The 17,500-nt window shown below is 38.0% G+C and overlaps 1 long non-coding RNA gene and 1 pseudogene across 1 annotated transcript; both read left to right on the top strand.

The window, feature by feature from the left end:
- LOC138032734 (uncharacterized transmembrane protein DDB_G0289901-like) overlaps nt 1-17,500 on the top strand; it is a 549,011-nt pseudogene that overhangs the window by 431,992 nt on the left and 99,519 nt on the right.
- Nucleotides 9,406-17,350, top strand: LOC138032748 (uncharacterized). The gene is made up of 4 exons (XR_011128446.1): nt 9,406-9,667; nt 10,481-10,554; nt 14,473-14,575; nt 15,596-17,350. It is a non-coding gene; the product is annotated as an uncharacterized lncRNA (long non-coding RNA).

Raw genomic sequence — 17,500 nt, 5'->3', positions numbered from 1 at the left:
GAAGGATGCTGAAGTACGCTTACGGATGCTTAAGTACGGCTAGAGATGATAAAGGATGCTTAAGTACGGCTAGGGATGATAAAGGATGCTTAAGTACGGTTAGGGATGAAGAAGGATGCTTAAGTACGCTTACGGATGCGTAAGTACGGCTAGGGATGATAAAGGATGCTTAAGTACGGTTAGGGATGAAGAAGGATGCTTAAGTACGCTTAGGGATGCTTAAGTACGGCTAGGGATGATTAAGGATGCTTAAGTACGGTTAGGGATGCCTAGGTACGGCTAGGGATGATTAAGGATGCTCAAGTACGGCTAGGGATGAGGAAGGATGCTTAAGTACGGTTAGGGATGAGGAGGGATGCTTAAGTACGCTTAGGGATGCTTAAGTACGGCTAGGGATGATAAAGGATGCTTAAGTACGGTTAGGGATGAAGAAGGATTCTGAAGTACGCTTACGGATGCGTAAGTACGGCTAGGGATGATAAAGTATGCTTAAGTACGGTTAGAGATGAAGAAGGATGCTGAAGTACGCTTACGGATGCTTAAGTACGCTTAAGGATGATTAAGGATGCTTAAGTACGGTTAGGGATGAGGAGGGATGCTTAAGTTCTCTTAGGGATGGTTAAGTACGGCTAGGGATTATTAAGGATGCTTTATTACGGTTAGGGATGCTTAAGTACGGCTAGGGATGATAAAGGATGCTTAAGTACGGTTAGGGATGAAGAAGGATGCTTAAGTACGCTTACGGATGCGTAAGTACGGCTAGGGATGATAAAGGATGCTTAAGTACGGTTAGGGATGAAGAAGGATGCTGAAGTACGCTTACGGATGCTTAAGTACGGCTAGGGATGATTAAGGATGCTTAAGTACGGTTAGGGATGCCTAGGTACGGCTAGGGATGATTAAGGATGCTCAAGTACGGCTAGGGATGAGGAGGGATGCTTAAGTTCGCTTATGGATGGTTAAGTACGGCTAGGGATGATTAAGGATGCTTAAGTACGGTTAGGGATGCTTAAGTACGGCTAGGGATGATAAAGGATGCTTAAGTACGGTTAGGGATGAAGAAGGATGCTTAAGTACGCTTACGGATGCGTAAGTACGGCTAGGGATGATAAAGGATGCTTAAGTACGGTTAGGGATGCCTAGGTACGGCTAGGGATGATTAATGATGCTCAAGTACGACTAGGGATGAAGAGGGATGCTTAAGTACGCTTAAGGATGCTTAAGTACGGCTAAGGATGCTTAGGTACGGCTAGGGATGATTAAACATAGTTAAGTACGCCGCCTGGGACCACTATATGAGTGACTACACCGGACCACTATATGAGTGCCTACACCAAGTAGTTACTACCGCGCATGATTGCCTCGTTTTTGAACCGAGGTCAATTATAATTGCGCGCCTTTTGAATCTTGCTATTTCGCTCTTTGGGCCATTCCATTTAATATCCACACCCCCCCCGTTGACGAGATTTTCTTAAGGGGGGTCGAGTTATTGACATTTTCTAAGGGGTATAGCAAATTTTGAAGAGTTTCTAAGGGGACAGAGATAGAGTGAGTCAAATTTCTTATGAGGAACACACTTCAAAGAAAATTTGTCCATGAAATAATAATATGTCAAATGTCATCAGAGGACATTCAACTCTTTTTGTCAGTTGAAATCTCTGTGGAATGCTTGAGTTATATCATCTTTATTGCTATGTTATTTTTCATGTTTAACTTATACATTCGGAATTGAATCTTTTGTATGCAGAATAAAACAACGAATTCATAATAAATGTAAGGGATTAAACGACGCTTTGCACGGTTGTGTTCAAATTTAAGTGTTAGTACCACTTAAGGCTTCAATAACCTGCGATCAGGCTCTATTTTAGTTTCGCGTGGTACGTAATGTGGAGTTTATGAGCGAAGCTAAAAATGGGCCTGATCGCAGGTTAAGGCTTCAAGTGTGCCATTTTCTGCACCTATTGCATTGCAAAACACTTACTCGACGGCTCTGGAGAATTTAACGTCATTAACTGTAAGCCAAGTCAAACTTAAAGTTTTGGCTCCAAAAGCGGATTCCAACTAGTGCTATCCGTTGGCAAAATGGGCATTTCACATAAATAGAAATCGGAATTAAGATTGCTCTGAAAAGGACTCAAAAGTTTACATCGTCTTCCACAATTCACGGTAGGAAAAAAAGTAAGTATTTTGGGTAGAAAAATCGGGCTCGAAAAATAAGTATCGTCGGCTACAATCAACAAATGGTGGACTGAAAGAAAAATTTCGGGTCCGAAAATCGGAATCCAAACAATTATAATCCATGGTCGTCCGCAACCCATAAATGGTGGACTGAAAGAAAGAGTTTGGTTCCGAAAATCGGGCAAAAAATGCCTTATAGTTAATAGTCTTAATAAAAAAAAAAGGAATTATGGGTCCAAAAATCGGACTTAAGTGAAACTGATTTTTTCTGAGAAAAAAAGTGAAAGTGTAATACCCTGCGGACTCAGTGTGATGCGATCGCATGTGCAGTATTTTTCACACGCAGAGATTTTAACAGACGTTAATTTTTTTGCTTTTTCTGTTTAAGTCTAGACTAAATACGGCTTTAGAAAGGCACTAAAATGCAAATTTATCAATTATCGCTGATTTGGAGTCAAAGAAATAAAATCGAACACAAACATGATGCCATGTTTGTTTTCTGCGTGGCAGGTGAATTCAGTGAAGTGTGATCGGGAACACTGTCGAGGCCCTATTAGGGGTTATCGGGATACGGGATATTTGGGTAAAAAATTATAGGGATACGGGATATTTGGGCGGAAAATTAAAGGGATACGGGATATTTTTAAAAAGATTCTGGGATATCGAAGTTATCATTTTTAAAAGAATCAAATAAGAATTAACGGGATACGGGATATTTTGGCCAAAAATTAATGGGATACGGGCGGTTCAAGCACTCACACTCTGCGATAAACCAGACATATCATCAAAATTAACATGAAATTTCAAAGCTGAAAGAAAGGACATTTCTTTCCAAGAGACGACTTTGAAGTCGAAAGACGACAAGCAGCGAAAAAATTCACCCGTGTTTTACGACTCTTTTACTCACCGATTGAGGTTTTATAATTTGTGCAACATATAAACACAAACAGTGCATACAGTTCCTCTCATCGAAATGCAGCTTTTTTTCAAAATATTTAAATAGACATTTTAGAGCGAAGATAGTAAATATGTTATCAACAAACGATGATGTGGTGGTCTCTAATATTTAAGCGACTGGCTAGAAAGCAAATACGAAGTTGGACTTCGATCCTTGGTAATAGTGAAACAGCTTGTGCTTCGATTACACCATACGTTGAATTTCTCATGAATTCACGTCTTAAAAAGTTTCTCTTCATTGTAGATGCTGTATTTGGTATTTTGACTGCTCTTCTTTTGCTTTCTTGAGGATACTGAATCACTATTTGTCTGCTTTTAGCTCGATGGAGCACAGAACCAAAACGAAAATATAGTGATTTTTTTTTTCTGAACGCCACAGGATATTTGATTCACTAAAGTGACCACGGGTGGCTTTGATTGTGTAAGATATTCACTCCCTACACACTCCTTTGAAAAAGTTGGCAAACTTTTTCAAACTTTTTGGCAGGCCGTCACGCATGCGCCACCGGTAAATTGCATTTAAAAAAAAGACCGAGCCCAATAAAACATAACATATCACCGTTTTTACCGGAATTTTCCTAGAATGAAAAATGACGATTTAGTTTGGAACGCCTTAATATGATGGGATATTTATAATTTATCATCAATTAAGTGTTAGAATTTACCATGTTCAATTGATGTTTAAAGTAAAATAAAGAACTTAAAATACCTTGTTTGGAAGAACTGGCATTCTGATAAGAAGACGGAATCAGCTCCACTAAGTCACTGCTTTCTGCATTCGCACCGGAAAAAGTGAATAAACAGTATTTTTCTATTCCAATTACGTAATTGTGTAGTAATGCATATTCCATGTTTGATTAGCAGCCGTCAACGGAAATTTCAACAGTTTAGTCAACAAATGACTCTTTCATCGTTTTTTCTGGATGCGATGTCTAGACATGTCTGGAATTCTATTGTTGCATGCAGCAAAAACACTTGACCTTGTCAATCCATGGATCATACCTTTCTTCGAAAACTGTCTCGAAACTGAAGAAACTGAAAGTGCCATCAGTGAAGATTTCCCGGCTGCAGATTTTTACGAGATGCAAGTTTCTCTATTTAAAATCTTGAAGCGATTTAATCTACAAGTTAAAGATAAATGAAAATGTGCGACCTTTTCAATTACTTTTTAAATAATAAATATATTTTCTCGTGATGTATGTCAATTAAACTCTCATCAAAACTCGAAAGAATAAAACGAAGTAGAACGCTACCAGTGGAGTGCATAATTCTAAAAACGCACAGTGGCGGCCTGCCGTGGGTACAGATTAACGCCATCAAAAAAATCGAAATCGCGAGGTCTTCTGTATTTAAATCAACAGCAGGTTGAAGATCAATTAGAAGTAAGCTGCTTTTATAAGTCAGTTTCCATGGCTTTTTTCGTTTTGAACATAAGGCCATCCCCTTTTTTTTTCGTTTACCGTCGAATGCGTTTCCTGATATCGGGTCCGTCGGTCGGATTGAAAAAAAATAGGGCCTAAAAAAAATCATAAGCATTCTCGGAATCGCAGCCCTGGTACCCCAGCATAATAGCTGTGGAGCCAGGAAAACAACAAGACAATCAGTTGGTGAAGGTTGTTGCAAAATTAAGACAGCGTGGGGAAAAGGATCAACCACCGAAACTCCTATGCTACATAAAATGGGTTAAAAACGTCGTTAGCTATTTTTGTTTTGTTTTTTTTTTTGTTTTGGAAATGCCAAAAATTTGGGTCGGTCGGACGACGTGAAAAGGAGAAAAAAAAGGGGATGGCCTAACACATTAATTTTTGAATTTCCGAGTTTTAACTTCGCATGACACCAATGTCAGTTGATGTCTGGTTGGAAAAAATATCTTGCCTTGAGACTTTCAGCAGTCTTGACGTTTCAAGTATTATGAAATAAAGTTCAAGGATTTGAAAATATTCAAGTTTTAATGCTCGCGTTTGGCTCTAGCCTAGAATATGTATGAAACGGCCATTTCAGTTTTATTTTTGTGTGAATGGCAAACGAGTTTAACAAATTCGGTTTCACGCCAGCCCGGCATAACTATTCCGGGGATGGAGGGTGGTGGGTGAGGCGTAGGGGTAGGGAGTGAAGGGTACCATAACTGAAACAACCCAAACCTTTGCAAAAATGCTAACCTTAGGCCTATTCATTATCTAAAGCATAGTGTTTAGGCCTAAGCATTTTCGTAAAGGTTTAGTTTGTTTCAGCTATAGTACCCTTCACCACTTAACCCCACCCCTACCCCTCACTCCCTACCCCTCGCCTCCTACCCCCACCCCCCACCCCCGGAATAGTCATGCCGGGCAGCCCTATTGTACGTTTTTGTGGGTTCTAGACAAACTCTAGAAGTGTTCCAAAACACAATTCGTACAACGATTAACAGCTTTCATCAACCGGCGTTGTTTATTGATTCATTCACTGCACCATCAAAGTTCAGTAAGACAGACCGACAGAGGTAAGCAATATTCTGACTTGGGATGCGTCATCTGGATTTAGATCTGAAAATCTGATTTTTGGGCTTTCCAATCGAACACAAAATCAGAAAAGGGATTTCGCTGCGCATCCAAAAAATCAATAGTGAGACACCCTTAAAGTGTCGAGAAACTTTCTAATAGAGGGAGATTGATGGTTTCCGGTGATCCTACCTTTTAATAAAAAAAACACTTGAAAACGACCTCTACATGAATCTCTCTCTCTGTTCCCTCTTTCCGGAAGCACAACAACGCCTTTTCAGAGAGAGATGTTTGGAAATAAAATGGTTATTTTTTATGGTTAAATTAAACTAGACAGATTTTGTCATCACTATTATTAGCTAAAGGATCCTCAGGAAAAATCGGCAACCGTGTAGCATGAATATTGTGCGGATTTCTGCTGGGAAGAAATTTCTGCTGGGAACTGGTGTTCCTTCAAATGACCCATTCGTGCTAATCTAGTACTGAATATTGCTTGACATTTTCTGTCCTTTAGCTGTTGTTTTTTTTTTTGCGATAGAGACTACGTTATGTATCTAAGCTAGTATTGCTTTTTGTAATTAAGTTTTTTGCCCTTTCGCTTTTCATTTTGATTCCTATATTCTTTTTTGAGCGAGACCAAGGACACCACGTTTAGCTGTTGTTTTGTTTGTGATACAGACTACGGTATGTATCTAAGCTAGGATTGCTTTTGAGGCCCCATTAGGGGGGGTCTGAGTATCCCGTATCCCATTAATTTTTGGCCAAAATATCCCGTATCCCGTTAATTCTTATTTGATTCTTTAAAAAATGATAACTTCGATATCCCAGAATCTTTTTAAAAATATCCCGTATCCCTTTAATTTTCCGCCCAAATATCCCGTATCCCTATAATTTTTACCCAAATATCCCGTATCCCGATAACCCCTAATAGGGCCTCGCTTTTCAATGGTAAATCATGTCAATGTTCTTTTTTAAGTCCAGTGTATATCGCCCAAGTGGCATAAGTCTACTAATTTTTTTGATATGACTAAAAACGAAATTAATTTTTGCCGCGTATTATTTTGTGGGTTTTTTATTATGTGGGAACTATTTTTTTACGGATCGGCCGAGTCAATGCGCAAAAACCGCAAAAATTAGAATCCGCAAAATTTTCATGCTACATGGTATTTGAAACATCCGATCTGAGTTTCGCGCCATTTTTAACGACTGACAATCAAAAATATCGAGAAGCAACAGTTTTGTTGAAAACTGCTATAACCTGTAAAAGAAAAAAAAAATCTACTTGCAATTGTGATTTTTTTAATATGGTTAGTGAAGTTGAGAAGTTACACTTACAGTCACATTTCTATGTCCGAACAACTGCAGGAGATGCGCTTATGACGTATATCCTTGTTGGAACACACCAGCGGAAGAATTCGTCTGTCATCGACTGTCATCAGGTTTAAACTCATCCAATCAAATTATGTTAAGGAAGTTCGCGCCAATTGTTAATGCGCATCCTTACTGCGCACGCAATGCACACGCCACGTCATACACGAGCGCGCGCGCTAAGTAATAAAATGAGAACTGATAGGGCAAAAGGCCATTACTATAGCTTTACCTGGATTTAACGGTCTTGGACGTTCGGTGACCCCTATTTTTCTTTCCAGAAACGGATTTTATTTACAATTATCTCCACGTTGTCCAAAAATGAACAAAAAATCAATGGGGAAGTTCAAAAATTTTCAAGATTTCTGCTCACGGGACATCAAATCCTGCCATCTTGCGGCTGCAAGGCGCGTGAAACTGTTGTCGCTAAATGCGAACTTGATCTTTAAGGGAACCTCACCAGTTGACTAAATGTACTTAATTAGTCCACTTAAACAATATTTGGCAGAGAAGATTTCACTTCAAAGATTTAATTGCAATATATTTGGGTTTACAGACACTGGCCTTATTCGATAGCGAAGCCCGATTTTGTCACATTTTGGGTGTTTTTCCGGACATGTTTTCTCCAAAACGAAGTCGGTGACCCCCAATTTTTTTTTACATTTCTGACATAACTAACTCATCATCTTACAGTGGTAAAAGTTTCAGAAGAAAATCAATGTTGAAAAAATTTCGCGCGAACGTCCTTAATAGCGGGTGTGTCGTAGCTGCGATGAGAGTTATCCTTACAATCAAGTTTTTTGTAATTGAATTACAAAAAGAGAAAATCATATTCTTTTTTTGGGACCTTAAAAATCTATTGTAACTTAACACTGAACTACTCAGTGAACTTTTGAAGATGTGGGCTCTCCAATTTTACTACCACAGAAGCTTAGAGCAAATAGATCTCCCGATCGAAACGACTATATTCAGGGGCACCCAACGAGCAAATTAAGCCAAAGGCTATTGCAATTTATAGACTGTCTAAAGAGATGTTTTTATCACCTAAAAGAATTAATTTTATTTTGATCTGTTCGGATATCTTAACTGAAAACTAGTGTCTGAAAATTTTAGGGAATGAAGCTGATCTTCATTTCAAAAATTGCTAGCTGAAAATTTGATCGTCCGAAACTGCTAGGTGACCTTTTTAAGTGCCAAAAATTGCAAAAATTTCCCGAAAACGTAAGGGACTACTTTTCCTGGTTGCAAGTATTTTAGGTGATGTCTTAGCATAGTTAGTACTAACTATGGTCTTAGTAAAGAAATCTATAGCTGTTTGGCAACGTAGAATCCGGCGAACGCCAAACCGAAATTCTTAGAACAGTTTGACTCTCCTAAATATATTTCAGCGAAGCGTATCGCTGGGTGCCCCTGTACAGTTTGCTGAGAAATATTTTCTGGTGAGCGAAAACGTTGCACAGACACAAATTAAACACATCTCTGAATTATTTATTTTCGTCTGTTCCTCCATGCAGTAAAGCTGTGCATTAACGGCGCAAGGAATAACGACACGTCAATGCGTAATTAAGTTTTTTGCCCTTTCGTTTTTCATTTTGATTCCTATATTGTTTTTTGAGCGAGACCAAGGACACCACGTTGACAGTATTACCTTTTTCCTCATCAAAATTTACAGAAGTCCAAAATGTTGCGTCCTGAAGAAATAGAAAGCCTATCTAGGACAGTCACAAACAAGGATGAGGCAGAGCAGGTTCTTTCCAATTTTCTTCCCTTAGTTAGAGGGTTTCCAGTTAAAGAATTCCGTTCTTCCCGTCAGATGGAACACCTACCCTCAAAATATATTTTGCCAGATGACTGGAGTGAGTTTTCACCCGTATGCAGTACTGGAAATGGAAATTGCTTGTTTAACAGCGTGTCAATTGTGATGAGGATGAGGCAGAGCAGGTTCTTTCGAAAAAGTGTGTCAAATGCCCGGAGGTCGCCCGGGGTATGCAAATACAAATTCCCAACCCCCTGGTGGCGACAACGTGTGCAAATGCCCTGCAGTTGCCTGGGAATGGGGTATGGGCTTTGCGGAAATTGGGGGTTTCCTTCCAACTACATTTTTCTTGGGGGGTAAGGTAGATACAAAATTTTTCTTTAGGGTTCTAACATAATTACGTTTTTTCTAAAGGGTGACCCATTTCTCTTTTATTTTTTCGGAATGTAGTCAGCATTAAATAACTATTTTTCTAAAGGGGGGTAACCTCACTGGATATCATCAACTGGATCGTTATAGATATCGGCAAAAATAATAAAATTCTGAACATATTCTTTACAAATGGACTAAATTCTGAGGGTATTGGTGGATAAAATAATTTCTTAAGGGATACATGTATGACATCAATCTTCAACATGGTGGGTGTGGATATTAAATGGAATGGCTCTTTGGTCGTTCTCTTGAAGTCCTTCGGTTTCGGCAAAAGATAAAATGGTTTCACGGGAAGGTTGCCCAAGTACTAGCAATGCTCAAGTACAGCAAAAAAGTGACCCCAAGTCCCATGGAAGCCGTTTTGAAAGAGCTGGCTGAACTGAGGTCCGTTAACCAAAAGCTTAACGATCGTTTGGACGCAATGTGCAAATCAAAAGCGAAGAAGAGTCTCTTCAGTTCCAAACAGCGCTCGTCGACGTCGGTTGATCCAAGTTGTTCCGTAAGTACTGAATTGTAGTTTGCTGCAATCTTATTGTTTTCAGTCTCGGTCAAATTAAGTGAACTCCAAAGAGTCCTTCGTTCAAAACTTGTTACTGCATGCGTTGTAATCAATATATAAGTTCTACCAAGAACGTTTATTGTTACATTATGATTACAGTACTGTACCGAGAAAAATCTTACCGAGTAAGAGTTACAGCGATTGTGAAATTAATGTATTCTCATAAGAATTGTGAACGAATATATCACCTTAGTGCTTTAGCGGCAAAGTTTATATGTTGAGGTTTAGAGCTACGTGTGTTTCTTTAAGCCAGTTTGTAGCATTTCTGCGAACAAGTACTTGTATGACTCTTTTTATTCTCCTACGCGTTTCGTGCGACAGAGGCTCACTTCATCAGGGATTTTTTATTCCCTGGCAAGGAAATAGCTCCATACTGAATATTAAGTTCATGCGAAAGGATGTGTGATAAAAATGATGTTCAATGCAGGAGTAGCCTGCGAGCAAGCTCTCTTGGGGGGTGAGCCACCCACCCCGCAAGAGAGCTTGCTCCCAGGCTAATGCAGGAGATGCCACTTAGGAGAAACTAGATTTGCAAAATTTCCTGGGCGGCATTCTCACATTCCTCCCTCGAGGCTCGTGCCTTTGAAGCTAAAAAACACTCCCTATTTTCCTTCAAAAGTGGTTAGAATCTATGGGACTTGTGCACCTCTCATTCACTTAAAGGTATGGTGGACATTGTCCTGTGTCACTTAAAAAGACTGACATTTCGAGAAAGCCAACCATGGTGATTTTCTTTTTGCGTTTATATGAAAGGACGCTGTCAGAAAGACCTACAGAGAATTGAGGAAACAGAGGGAGGATTTTGCAGGCTTTCTGACAAGTGCCAGGTTGGTAAATAGATGCTCCCTTGTCTATGCTATACAAAATCACAAATACAGTAATCTTTCAGAAATAAACCGTAGTGGGAACCAATGTTCACCATCTTGCAGAAGCCGATGCAAACATGAATACTCATTTGTACCAATTTCTACCTCAACTATGTCACATACAGCTGTCCTGGACTATTGTTAGTGGAATTCTCTGCTGTCCAAAAATTAATGTTCGCTAAAATTTAACCAAGTTTAGAACCTAGGTATCCAAACTTTATCCTCTTTCTTTTTTGGTTTTTCTTTCCCTTTTTTTTTCGCCTGACCACTTCCGGATGATAATAATTATTCTTGTATGAGGAGTCAACTGTATTGGAAATTACTGTAATTAAATACACCTCTCTCTCTCATTGTGGTATATGTAGTCCCAAATTTCTTTGGGTGGGCTGTGCTAAAGCTGCATAATATATCTCCCAGACAACAAAATAACACTTTCGTCAATGCTGTACAATTTTCAATAGGGTCATGCAAATTGTACAAATATAGAGAGTTTCAAAGAGAGTTGTGACTTAACAATTGGCTTTCATTGACAAAAGTCAGGCTGCCCATCTCTGAGTGGGCTGTGCCAAAGCTGTTTATCCATCTTTGAGTGGACAAAATGGCACTTTTGTCAATGATGTCAAAATTTTATTTTAAAAGTATGATTTCATTGAGGTTAGGTTATGCCAATTATATTGTCAACTGAGTTTCCAAGAGAGGTTTGACTTAACAGTAACTGCCTTTCATTGACAAAAGTCAGGCTGCCCATCTTGGAGTGGCCTGTGCCAAAGCTGTTTATCCATCTTTGAGTGGACAAAATGGCACTTTTATCAATGATGTCCAAATTTCATTTTGAACATTATGACTTTGTTGTGGTTAGGTTATAAAAAATGCAAATTATATTGCTCACTGAGTTTCAAAGAGAGTTGTGACTTAACAATAATTGGCTTTCATTGACAAAAGTCAGGCCGCCCATCTCTGAGTGGGCTGTGCCAAAGCTTTTTATCCATCTTTGAGTGGACAAAATGGCACTTTTGTCAATGATGTCAAAATTTTATTTTAAAAGTATGATTTCATTGAGGTTAGGTTATGCCAATTATATTGTCAACTGAGTTTCCAAGAGAGGTTTGACTTAACAATAATTGGCTTTCATTGACAAAAGTCAGGCTGCCCATCTCTGAGTGGGCTGTGCCAAAGCTGTTTATCCATCTTTGAGTGGACAAAATGGCACTTTTGTCAATGATGTCAAAATTTTATTTTAAAAGTATGATTTCATTGAGGTTAGGTTATGCCAATTATATTGTCAACTGAGTTTCCAAGAGAGGTGTGACTTAACAGTAACTGGCTTTCATTGACAAAAGTCAGGCTGCCCATCTTGGAGTGGCCTGTGCCAAAGCTGTTTATCCATCTTTGAGTGGACAAAATGGCACTTTTATCAATGATGTCCAAATTTCATTTTGAACATTATGACTTTGTTGTGGTTAGGTTATAAAAAATGCAAATTATATTGCTCACTGAGTTTCAAAGAGAGTTGTGACTTAACAATAATTGGCTTTCATTGACAAAAGTCAGGCCACCCATCTCTGAGTGGGCTGTGCCAAAGCTTTTTATCCATCTTTGAGTGGACAAAATGGCACTTTTGTCAATGATGTCAAAATTTTATTTTAAAAGTATGATTTCATTGAGGTTAGGTTATGCCAATTATATTGTCAACTGAGTTTCCAAGAGAGGTTTGACTTAACAATAATTGGCTTTCATTGACAAAAGTCAGGCTGCCCATCTTGGAGTGGGCTGTGCCAAAGCTGTTTATCCATCTTTGAGTGGACAAAATGGCACTTTTATCAATGATGTCCAAATTTCATTTTGAACATTATGACTTTGTTGTGGTTAGGTTATAAAAAATGCAAATTATATTGCTCACTGAGTTTCAAAGAGAGTTGTGACTTAACAATAATTGGCTTTCATTGACAAAAGTCAGGCCACCCATCTCTGAGTGGGCTGTGCCAAAGCTTTTTATCCATCTTTGAGTGGACAAAATGGCACTTTTGTCAATGATGTCAAAATTTTATTTTAAAAGTATGATTTCATTGAGGTTAGGTTATGCCAATTATATTGTCAACTGAGTTTCCAAGAGAGGTTTGACTTAACAATAATTGGCTTTCATTGACAAAAGTCAGGCTGCCCATCTTGGAGTGGGCTGTGCCAAAGCTGTTTATCCATCTTTGAGTGGACAAAATGGCACTTTTATCAATGATGTCCAAATTTCATTTTGAACATTATGATTTTGTTGTGGTTAGGTTGTAAAAAATGCAAATTATATTGCTCACTGAGTTTCAAAAAGAGTTGTGACTTAACAATAATTGGCTTTCATTGACAAAAGTCAGGCCGCCCATCTCTGAGTGGGCTGTGCCAAAGCTTTTTATCCATCTTTGAGTGGACAAAATGGCACTTTTGTCAATGATGTCAAAATTTTATTTTAAAAGTATGATTTCATTGAGGTTAGGTTATGCCAATTACATGTATATTGTCAACTGAGTTCCCAAGAGAGGTTTGACTTAACAATAATTGGCTTTCATTGACAAAAGTCAGGCCGCCCATCTCTGAGTGGGCTGTGCCAAAGCTTTTTATCCATCTTTGAGTGGACAAAATGGCACTTTTGTCAATGATGTCAAAATTTTATTTTAAAAGTATGATTTCATTGAGGTTAGGTTATGCCAATTATATTGTCAACTGAGTTCCCAAGAGAGGTTTGACTTAACAATAATTGGCTTTCATTGACAAAAGTCAGGCTGCCCATCTTGGAGTGGGCTGTGCCAAAGCTGTTTATCCATCTTTGAGTGGACAAAATGGCACTTTTATCAATGATGTCCAAATTTCATTTTGAACATTATGATTTTGTTGTGGTTAGGTTATAAAAAATGCAAATTATATTGCTCACTGAGTTTCAAAGAGAGTTGTGACTTAACAATAATTGGCTTTCATTGACAAAAGTCAGGCTGCCCATCTCTGAGTGGGCTGTGCCAAAGCTGTTTATCCATCTTTGAGTGGACAAAATGGCACTTTTGTCAATGATGTCCAAATTTCATTTGGAACGTATGATTCCTTTGAGGTTGGGTTATGCCAATTACATTGTCAACTGAGTTTCCAAGAGAGGTTTGACTTAACAATAATTGGCTTTCATTGACAAAAGTCAGGCTGCCCATCTCTGAGTGGGCTGTGCCAAAGCTGTTTATCCATCTTTGAGTGGACAAAATGGCACTTTTGTCAATGATGTCCAAATTTCATTTGGAACGTATGATTCCTTTGAGGTTGTGTTACGCAAATTATATTGCTCACTGAGTTTCAAAGAGAGTTGTGACTTAACAATAATTGGCTTTCATTGACAAAAGTCAGGCTGCCCATCTCTGAGTGGGCTGTGCCAAAGCTTTTTATCCATCTTTGAGTGGACAAAGTGGCTGCACTTTTGTCAATGATGTCAAAATTTTATTTTGAAAGCATGATGTTACATTGCTGAGATTATGCAATTTAAGGTTTTATCTGCTACTGAATTTCAAAGAGAGTTGTGACTTTACAATTGGCTTTCATTGACAGAGTTAGAGTAGTGCAAGAGCTGTTAATCCCTCTTTGAGAGTTAAAATAGCAATTTGGTCAATTGTGTTAAAATATCATTTTGAAAATATGATTTCATGACCTTGGTTTAAGATAATGATTCTCTACTTCTAGCAAGCATAATTACATCTTACAAAGCATGTTACACTGTACATGTACTTCATATCCAAATGGTACTTCCAATGATTACACCCTCTAGCTAAGAGATGCCACCTAGGTGGAAATTACCTTACCTGCATGTTCATTTTAATTTTAATCATTTGATTTTCTTTGTCTTAATTAACCCTTGAGATATGACCATGAAGGGAACAAGAAGATTGAGGAAATTATTGTCAAAGAAATCAGAGGAAATTAATTTTTGGAAAGGAAAAATGGGTCAAGGCAGAGATAAAAGGTACAGTTCATATTAACGCATTGCATTTTTGTGCAGTACCTCTCCAGGGTATTGTAAATCCTATGTCAGTCAGGTATAACAAAACAGAAGGCAATAGTCTGTCAAACTGCCCTTCCTTAGAATACAAAAGAGCACATAAATTGCGAGTAAAACCACCTCTTCACACCAATTATTGCTTCCATTCTTTTGGCAATGTAAAAAGGATGTTATTTTCTTATCTTCCCCTTCCCCACTGTTACATCTCTTAGAAGTCATGGTACAAATTGTATCATGGTTCTGTACCTTTTTTTGACAATGGTGTGTGCCATGTACATGTAGAATAATTGGTGTTGGCAAATCAGTTGATGTAATTTCTATTGATAGCAACAAGGGCAATATAGTGTGTCCGTGATTGAAATAATGATCATGAGAAGACAAATGGCTTGCACAGATATGTCCAGGATTGACCCAGGATTGATATGTCCAGGATTGATTAATTAGATGCACACCGATTTCATTAAACCTCATGAAGCGTCTCCTTGGTCTTCGCCGCAACTTCAACACCACTCAAGTCTAAGACTACAGACAATTACATGTAACATCATAAAGTGTCCCCTATACACAGCAGTAGTTACCCTAACCTTAAAATGACGCTAACCCTAACTTTTATCTTAAAAAGATAGAAAATGCGTATACTTAACGGGAAATTTCGTGCTGTAAGTCAAAATTCGACGTGCATTTCATTAGGGTAAATTCTGGATAAGTGGTTTTGCATGGCAAAGGTGGTCTTTAATTGCTTTGGTCTTGCATTGGTGACAAAGAGTAAAATAATGGAAATGCACTATCCATTTATACAAAATGTATATAAGTATCTTATAATCAATTGTCCATCGCATGGTAGTGCAACCAATCCCTTCTATGGTATTTTAAGACAGGTTGTTCATGCTACTCTGTTTTTTTTTCCTGTTCATGTTGTATACAGTAAGAAAATGATTTTGTTCAAGTGTTTCATCTGATAGTTATCTATTGTTGGGTTTTTAGAAATTGAACTATTGACTAGAAATTGTGCAAAAAGCAGCACTCTCCACACAGGACAAGGACAGAGCAAGAGATTTGCTAAAACTAGACAATGCTGTTGAGTTTATGTCATCAGAGGAGAGTGATGAAGATGGAGGACAAACAAGTGGACCCTCTGCAAGGGATGTGAAACCGCTACAGTGGGAAAGGAGCAAATTATGCAATATTAAAGCAGTCTTGGATGCCACTTACAAGGCTCGTATGAGCAAGAGGCAACAAAGAACGGCAGCGAGTGGCTGGTCAAAATATGTCAAGCAGACCTCTGCCACAAACCTACCGTTTCTGGGCTGGGCGATTGACCCAGAGTTAAAAGTCTCCTTAGTTATTATTTATTTTCTTTTTTTCATTTCATTGTACTTTTAACTCTGCAACACACTGTATTTTTTTTTTCAACTCAAATATCTGCTGGCACATTGAAGCAGAGTAAGGGCAAGGTATGCAACAGTGTTTGTAATGGTTGCTATGCTGCAGCACAGTAACTTTAGCGTGGTTCAAACGTGGTTTAGCGTGGTAGCCATAGATGCAAGAAGAATAGGTTTTTCCAGTTTTACAGTTCACTGTACAGATGTCAACTCAGCAGCATTTTTTCTGTACTTTAGACCATTTCTTATTATTGTAATATTTGGTTTCAATCAATTGACGTCAAGTCTGGCAAGAAGGGGACATTTGCAGGAAGGCATCATTTGACTAGAATTACCACAATTAATTCTGTTTTTCCTAACTTATTCAAGTTTCAAATCCTAATGGGGTTAAAACAACAATAGTGCTAATTACCATGAGGAAAGCAAAGTCAGAATGATTCTGATACCGTGACTCGTATTCAAATATTATGATGTCATCGTGTAAATATCCCTTAAAGTTAAGGGAGCTGAGCCTTTGTTTGATTCATATGTCCAGATGAATATCAATATATGCATTGGTTGGTCAATCATCTTAGTAAAATGATGACTACAGTACTTAGTTATGGGGAAGACCATTGAAGTAGAAATGTATTTCCCATAACGGAGCATCGTGTTAACCAACCAATAGAGGTTGTAAGGCTGCTAAGTTATATCAGTTACAATCACATCAGTTTAAGGCATTATTTTATGTCCATTCTGCACTGTGCTCTCTCAAATGCGTGTAGACATGTCAGTAATCACTTTAAGTATCCTTTGGACAATCGAAACAATTGGATAAAAGAATCGTCTTGCTATTTTTAATGTAAACGATAAGCAAGTCTAAAGCAAAAAGTAAAGAAATGATAGGACAGACAAAGGAACTCAAGCCTGGGTGAAAGTTTGTTGACAAGACTTTCATCGATAAAATTTAAGTAGAGAGTGTCTATTGTAAACAAAATTCGAAAAATCTCGAGCAATATTTGAAATTAATAGGTATGAGTGATTTCTTCATTCTCGAAATTGGACAAGCAGTTAGGTGCGAAAAATAGAACATTTAACTACGGTATGAAATTGCTATTTTATTATATTTTATATTTTGGTAAATGTACAGAAAATGAAAGATAATAGAGTAAATGATACTGATCATATCAATTTTTAATTCAGATAAGATACTATTGAATCAGAATTTTTAAAGATTTCGGAAGTAAAGTCGAGAAATTTTTAATTCATTATGACTAGAATTTTTACAATTTTATCAAAGTAGTTTATTATATGCTGTTGTCATCATTGATAAAACGCCCTCTTGATAACCTGATAATAAAGCATAACCTTGAATGAACTGAGTGTGCATATTCAGTGGGTCTAATGATGTTTGCCAAGTTTTACCTTGTTTTTACGTAATGTGAGGTTTAGCTACGCGTTATTGTAGAGTTCAATACCGCGCGATCATGACAAGGAAGCCCCTTTCAAAGTTAGTGGCTTATAACTC

The sequence above is a fragment of the Montipora capricornis genome, chromosome 14, assembly GCF_036669925.1.
Source record: "Montipora capricornis isolate CH-2021 chromosome 14, ASM3666992v2, whole genome shotgun sequence".
Classification (NCBI taxonomy): Eukaryota; Metazoa; Cnidaria; class Anthozoa; order Scleractinia; family Acroporidae; genus Montipora; species Montipora capricornis.
The sequence above is the reverse complement of the archived record's forward strand: the minus strand, read 5'-3'. Positions and strand labels throughout refer to the sequence as shown.